This window comes from Macaca thibetana, chromosome 7, assembly GCF_024542745.1.
Source record: "Macaca thibetana thibetana isolate TM-01 chromosome 7, ASM2454274v1, whole genome shotgun sequence".
Classification (NCBI taxonomy): Eukaryota; Metazoa; Chordata; class Mammalia; order Primates; family Cercopithecidae; genus Macaca; species Macaca thibetana.
In genome coordinates, this window is record NC_065584.1 from 119,130,626 (window position 1) to 119,138,194 (window position 7,569).

The 7,569-nt window shown below is 43.5% G+C and overlaps 1 long non-coding RNA gene across 1 annotated transcript; it reads right to left on the minus strand.

Annotated features, from left to right (window-relative positions):
* Nucleotides 1-240: 240 nt before the first annotated feature.
* Nucleotides 241-7,217, minus strand: LOC126958873 (uncharacterized). The gene is made up of 3 exons (XR_007727336.1): nucleotides 7,119-7,217; nucleotides 5,611-5,727; nucleotides 241-937 (listed from the first exon to the last, which is right to left on the minus strand). It is a non-coding gene; the product is annotated as an uncharacterized LOC126958873 (long non-coding RNA).
* Between the last annotated feature and the right edge of the window lie 352 nt (nucleotides 7,218-7,569).

Genomic DNA, 7,569 nt, shown 5'->3' on the forward strand with positions numbered 1-7,569 from the left:
TTCCTGATAATGTCCTTAAACTTGGAGTCTTTTCTATCTACCCCAGTCTCTACTTCTACGATCGTTATCATTACCTTAACAGAGGCTAGTGAATTTGGTAGCAACCAGAATAATCACCCCTTTAATGCTAATTTCCATACAATGCATTTTGTCTAATGAAAAGAGGAGACCATACTTGCAATCAGATGCAGGCATGAGGCAGTTTACGTATAAGGACTTCCTTGATAAGTGTTGGTCAAATATACATAAAAACTTGCAGATGAGAGAGGACCAAAGGCACGGAACATCTCAGGTAAAGCACATGTGTGGTATGTGGACCTGCAGCCTCTGCCCCTTGGTGCTGTGGAAACCTAGAGCTGTACTGTAAATAAGCTATACACCCTCACTGTGCAACCGGAGAAAGACTTAGAAGCATGTGGAAACGTGGTTCTGAGTTTTCTGAGTAAACGCTGAAGATTAGGACCTCAGTGAGTGTCTTGACTTGGTATAACTAGATATGGCTGTGTTAGGCTTATTTGCCCAATGATACATTGAAAGAATAGATCCATTCATTCTTTAGAGTCAACAAGGACTGTCTAGCAACTTCTGGAATCTCTTGGGTTTTCCACGTAAAGTCACAGAATGCCACTCCCTATCACTGCACTTTGCAGATATCTATACCCTCTTTGCTAATAGGGTACTGTTGTGGGCAGCCCTGAACACCACCCCTTATTTATCTTAGGGACAATGCAATGCTAAATCAGTTGACAGCAGGCTCCAAATACTGTACAAAGATGGTTAAATATAATAGCACATCATCAAGCAAACTTTATTAAGTGTCTACTGCATATAGGGTGCTGCACTTGAAGTCCAGAAAAGGGTATTGTCAATCTGTCAGTTGGCCAATTATTCCACAAGTGTTTGTTGAACACCTCCTCTCTGCCAGGCATTAGAGATCCTGTGATGGAAAAAAAAAAAAATCAGGAATCTACTGGCAGTATAACTTGTGCAATACAAGAATACTTATATGTCACATCCAAGTCCAGGCTGCTTGATCCCTCTAGCCTTAGAAAAGTCTATATTGATGGGATTAAATCCAGGATCCATGTCTCCTCATCAAAGTGACTTTGTCTGGCAACCAATGTCACCTTCTTGGAGGATCTTAGTGTCACAGCCTCAGCACTTCTTCACTTCCTTCTCTCCTTACCTTATAGCATTCCTGAGAGAGGAAGACAAATTACACGCTCATCTCAGACACAGAGGAACTGGGAAAGAAAAATGTGAAAGAGGTTTGCTCAAATCACATAGAAGGACAGAGGCCAAACCAGAATTTAGGTTCCACGAGTTGCATTATATGGGACCTCTTAAAAAATGATTTTCAACCAACACACAGTAACAACAAACAATGCTCTCCAAGTTCTGCCATCTAAGTGGTGTTAGAGAAATAACAATTATGTGGGAAGGAAAGTTGAAGGACAAACAGGTTAACCAGACAGAGTTATCTTGATAGATTAATCCATACAAAATACTTCATAGAAATGGCTTGAATTCATTCAAAGAACCCAGGGGTAAAAAGAGTTTGAGTTAAACTACAGGGAAGGTGGCAAAGCCTGCATCCAGCGAAATACCTCCAGTGAGAACCTGAGACCTGTCCATTTTTTTCAGACCAACAGTGCTGGTCAATGTTTTCCAGATCAAAACATGATCAGCAACATGAATTAATTCATATCTTAAAACCTGTTGTTCAGCACCTTGCTACTGTCTCCCTGGATTGACTGAGTATAAAAACCAGGTCTAGCTTGAAAAGTAAAATGTGCATAACAATCATTTCTGAGAACTGTCTTTTGTAAATGGGTGATGGAAGTCACGTGTGTACAAACTGACACGTTTCCTCGCAACTGATCTGTTTCTATGGCTCAAGAGGTTCAGAGCTGGTGCACAGACGTGCCCTCGCTGCCTCCAGCCATCTCTGCCCTGTCCAGCTGCCAGGACTGCTTGGACAGACACTGGAAAGTACATGGTGTTTTCTGCCCTTCAGCCCTCCCTGATGACCATGCTGTCCCTCGTCTTTCAAAACAGGACCCTGCTGTTCCTCAGGCAGAAACCTCACGGTCCCCAGCATGTTGGAAGTTCTCACGTGCAGACCATTGTGCTGAGTGTGCTTGCATGCATTTTCCCTTTAACATGGAGTGTTTAACTATTTGATCCAGATTGCCCAGGAGATGCAGTAATGTGATCAGCAGGACCAGGTAGGTTTCCTGGAGGACAATTGTTTTAAGAAAGAGTTAAAACAAACAAACAAAAAACAGAGCAGAAATGGGCTGCACTGAGCAGATCTGCCAGAAACCCTGGAAAGGTTTACCAGACTGCTTGTTGCTAAAAGTATGTCTAATGTTTACTGATAAACATGTTTTCAAGTCTAGGAACAACTTCTGAGAAAGAATCGAGCAATATAAAAAGAAACCTAGTTTTTAAAAACACCCAAATTGCCTTTCATTTGAATGGCCAAGCAGTGACTTTCTAAGGGAGAAGAACAGAAGATGACACATAGAGTGTATTTTTGAGGGCGCTGGAAAGAAGATGCCCCTCCTTCCAAAACAATCATATCCCTCTTCCTCCATCCCCGTCCTGCCAGACACCTGCAATTCCAGCCTTAGAAACAGAGTTCCTCTAAGTTCCACCTTTTTAGGCTTCTCTTTTAACATACATAACCTTTCAAAGGGCACCCCCTACCAACTGACCCCTAAGATCTTACTGGCCATGACTTCTCCAGCTTGCTTTCGGCCCTAGTTCCATAAGGGAGCTCTAGGTATTTGGAATGGGGCCGTGGATAGCATGACCTGGGAGGAAAAGTGAGTAATGAGAGACAAGGAGACGAAGAAAGGAGATGAGGAAGGCTGAAAGAAACACCCTCCCCGGCTCCATCTAGGACAGCCTCATGCTAAGCTAGGCACGAATGGGCAAAAGTGGCTAAAAATAAATCCCTTTGTAAGCTCACAGCCTTATTTCTACATGAAGTCTTTAGATGTTTGATTCTGACAACTCTTCTGAATTTCTCTAAGTGATTATTAGAAGGCAACGTAAACTTGAAGAAGGTGTTTAGATGACATCTATGTCACGTGTGTGTAACACTTGCATGCTTGTGCAACTGCTACCTCTGAGGTGAGGTTGACTTCCCTATAGCCTCTGAAATAAATTGGGACCAAGTTTTGCAATAGTTAATTTACTATAAATAAATACTCTAAGCAATGTGAGTAACTTACCAGACTCTTCGCCATAAATGTCCTGCGTGAAAATTGAGCCCTGTTTGACACCTCAGCTATTTTAAAGATACACGTACAAATTCCTCAGCTCTGCTAATCTGTAACAGCTCAAATGTCCTTGCTTTTAGGCTCTGTGGGCTCTCCTGACAAGGAAAGTTGGTGTCAGGGAATAATTAGGTTCTGTTCAAGAGGGGGAGGTAAATGTCAAGAGCTTATTATTTCAAGTGGTCACCTTGTTAGACATTTATATTAAAATCCTGGAGAAAATAACACAGACATGCAGGATATTTACATCAATGGGAATAACTACAATGGCTAGAGAGAAATGAACCCATTTCTTTACAAAGCATCGAACTGACGTTTTAGAGCACGGACCCAAAGTCAACCAAAACCATGCTAGATTAATCTCTCTGCAGAGCACTGAACAAAAAGGCTAGGTTTCATTCTATAAACAAATTGGCTAGCAGACATAGACAAAAATTTTACATAAATGACACCCGTTACCCTACTCCTTGATAGAATTTATAGATCTTATGCAAATCTTTTATCCTCTCTCTCACACCCTATCCCCACAAAGATCCAAATACGCAAGCCATTAAGAACAGATTCATACATATAAATGTTTTGGAATGAATTAAAGCTGGTTTGTAATGCACAGTCCCCTTGAGTAGAATATGAGGCTCAGGAGAAGCCATTATTTCTGCTTCTGTCAAGTGCAGAATAATTGAATATTTTCAGATCCAAATTCCAAAATGGTTAGTCCTTAGATAAATGTCAATTAATATAATGGTGAAATTTTTATTTTTATGCAGATACTATAGTTGCGGGAGTATGAGGAGAGAAAAATCTCTAAGAAACCTGAGCAAAATAAGAAGCCTGAATCACAGATATTTATGAATGATAATCCTGGACTCTTACCCCACAGAGTGTCCATCCTAAAGGCTTGCCTGATTACCTGGAGCTGGGGTATGTGAGGTTGTGTTGCTCTATTTCCTTATACCATTTTCACTGTGACAAGCAGCACTGTGGGGTGTTCAGTGTTGAGGGTGGGTGTATCTCAGCTTGAATTAGTGAGAGCTTGAATTAGTGAGAGCACTTCGCCTGAAGGTATAGAATGTCACTAAGAAGGCTTTATTGCTTTCCTTACTTAACATTTTGTACTTTGAATATAGGCAAACAGTTTTATTAACTTTCTCTCTCTCTCTCTTTCTCTCTCTCTCCTTTCAGCCAATTAAACTTTGTGTGGCTGGTTAGCTGGTCAGAATTATAGTTCTTGATTTAACCTTAGAGAAAAGGAGAGACAGGTTAAATGATTTGTTCAAGGTCACCGACAGCAGAGCTGGATTTAGAAATGACTGCTTCTTGATTCTCTGAGCAGTGAGCCAGTCTGCCTCTCCTTGCTTTAGCTTAATTGTCAAATACCTTTATTTGAGTTAGTTTCTCTTTCAGGTTTCTGTCTGCACACAAAGTGTACATGGATTGCGTACCTCAGCCCCTGTGCTGAAAGCAGCAGCTTGCTATTTCCAGCAGGCAATTCCATCCTCCTCTGGAACAAAGCCCCATCAGGTCCCAGACCTGGCTTTGTAAGCTGGTCCCAGGTGCTGTGTAGGGGATGTGTGTGTGTGTGGTATTTGTATGTATAAAGATAATCTTGAGAGCCCGAATGGGTTCAGGACCCCTGTGAGGGCAGCATCTTTGCATCTAATCCTAGCCACAGGAGCTAAAGTCACAGCAGCTCAGATAAGGGTCACGCTCCAAGCTCTTACATACTGCACTGCTCTTGTCCCTGCAGAGACCCCATGGGGTGTCTTCAAAGGGGAGCCTTTGGCTGACAAGGTGACTTGTCACCTGCTACATTTGGGCCTACTCAGCAGAAAGTGCCTTCCCAAGGTGGCACAAAGGGTATATAACACTTGGGACACAGTGACTCATCTGTAATCTCTAGCTGGCTGGGCATTGAAACCAAACCCACTTTATGAGACCAAAGTGTGCGCAGTGGGAGGTCAGTCTGGGGCAGAGACTATTCGGGTCAATGGGAGCATTGGGACCGGAGCCTAAACATGCGTTCTGTCCCCGATCCAGCAGTACTAGATGCTCTCTCATAATTTTCAAGCCTTTGGCTCGGCTTTTCTCACTGCGCTTTTCAGCCACCATTTTAATCATCTGCCTTGTGGCTTTTCATTCCTGCTGCCCAGTGTCACTCAACTCCTTCTCTTTCCCCAGCCTCCTGAGCCAGGGCCAAAGGTTGTTTAAGGTCCCCGAAAATTAACTTCAATCTCCCACAAGGTGAACTGTTGCTTTCTGATGAAGCCTCACAGCCCCGATGAGTCTGTGAAAATATTCCACACAAAAATAGCTCAATGCTTACCGTGAGACACACAAGAGATTTGGTGCGGTCAGTCCCAGAAGGATCCCTCTAGTTTTCTCCTTGCTTGCAAGATGCGTTCACTCATTTCCAGAGCTGTCCGGTTCTTTCAGGTGATTCCTAGGTCATTTCGATAATGTCTCTTAACTCAGCACAGTTAGGTCTGTAACCTTTACTGAAGACTACAGACTGGCTCTCTCCTGCTTGCTCACACCAGATGGGGTGAGACAGGACAGTAAGGAAAGGAGAAAGGGCTCCTTGCTGAAAGGATGAATGTTGTCATGCGTGGTAGGATGCACAACTCCCTGCTTCTTCCTCCAAAGCTCCGTCACTTAAGGGCCAGCCTTAGGAGCCTGGTATCAGTGAATATTGAATGGAACCTCAAGGCCACCCTGAGGTAAGCTCAAACTCATAGGGGTACCTGCTGTTCGGACTCAGTCTGCAAACAGTCCTCCAAATACAAAATGACCCTAAGGTGGGTCCCTGAGCAGCTCTCCTAGGATGACCTTGATCGTTCCTAAGCTTCAGAACCAACCCACCAAGAAGAAAATCACAGAGCCAGCAATCAGCATCACTCTGTTGGAGCTTTTCCAAGTGTATTGTCTGGGCTATTTTCAGGACTATCCACTGATGGAGGGCACTGCCTCCTTTATCAGTCAGAAGGTTAAGGGCTATATAAGTTACTTTGGGATATTGTATTTCCTGGTCCAACACATCCACTCACTCATTCATTCATTCATTCATTCATTTCTTGTGGATGGATTGGAGCTGCCCATGTTCAAATTGCTATGTTAAGTGAGGTACAGAAACTCTAATGCATGAACAAGAGGCTTTTTTGGGAGAAAATATATAGACACAAATACTTATAGAATAAAGTGGGAAATAATACGTATCTAAAGTGAATAATAATAATAAACAATAGCCAACCTTTATACAGCACCTATAGTATACCTGGCACATTGTATGTGTATGTGCGTATATTTGTTTTATTGTGAAAAAATACACATAACCTTTTAGCATCTTAACCATTTTTAAGTGTGCAGTTCAGTGGCATTAAGTACATTCACTTTGTGGTGCAACCATCACCATTATCCATTTCCAAAACTTTTTATCTTCCCAAACTGAAACTCTGCGCCCATTTAACAATAATCCCTCTTTCCTTCTTCCCCTGGGACCCTTGCAAGCACCTTTCTATTTCTCTATGAATTTGACGACCCCAGATACTTATATAAGTGGACTGGTACAATATTTGTCCTTTGGTGAAGTCGAAAGCACTTGATATGCATTAACTCATTTAATCATAGTAATGGTCCTATGAGGTAAGTAAAATCATTACTCCCCTTTTACAGATGAGGAAATTAAAATACAGAGAGGTTAAACAAGAAGTAGAAATTAAATATTCAGAGAGATCAGAGAAAGGAAAAGATCTCCCTTAATTTGGTTCTCCGCCCCCAGGAGTCCCTGAACCACTTAAAAGGAAGCAAACAGTCCCCTTTTTGGAGGCGCGCCACCTTGCAAGTCCATCTCGTTTTCTACCCAAGGGCCGCGCAACTGGAGAGGACCCTTCTGCAGGAGAGAAGAGGGCATGTGCTGAATGAGTTAAAGCGCCCTTTGTCCACCCCCCAGCACTGGGCGGGTGCAGGCTGAGCTGGTGACCCGGGCAGGACCAGAGCCAAAGGATTAATCCATCACAATGAGACGTTCTATTCTGGGCAGGCGGCGCGAGCAGATGCTGGGCGCCGGCGGAGGCAGCGTGCAGGGCTGGCGCTCAGGCAGGCCGCCCGCGCCCTGCGCTCCACCCCACCCTGCTCCCTAATGAGGAGAGAGGAGCTGAACCCAGGCAGCAGCTCCCTGTTGACGCCTTAGGCGTTTCAAAACTAGACTGGCCGGAGCCGATGGAATGTCTTGGGTGGGCCATTCTGAGAAATCCAATTTTCTTGCCTAGGCTATGTTTAGAATCCA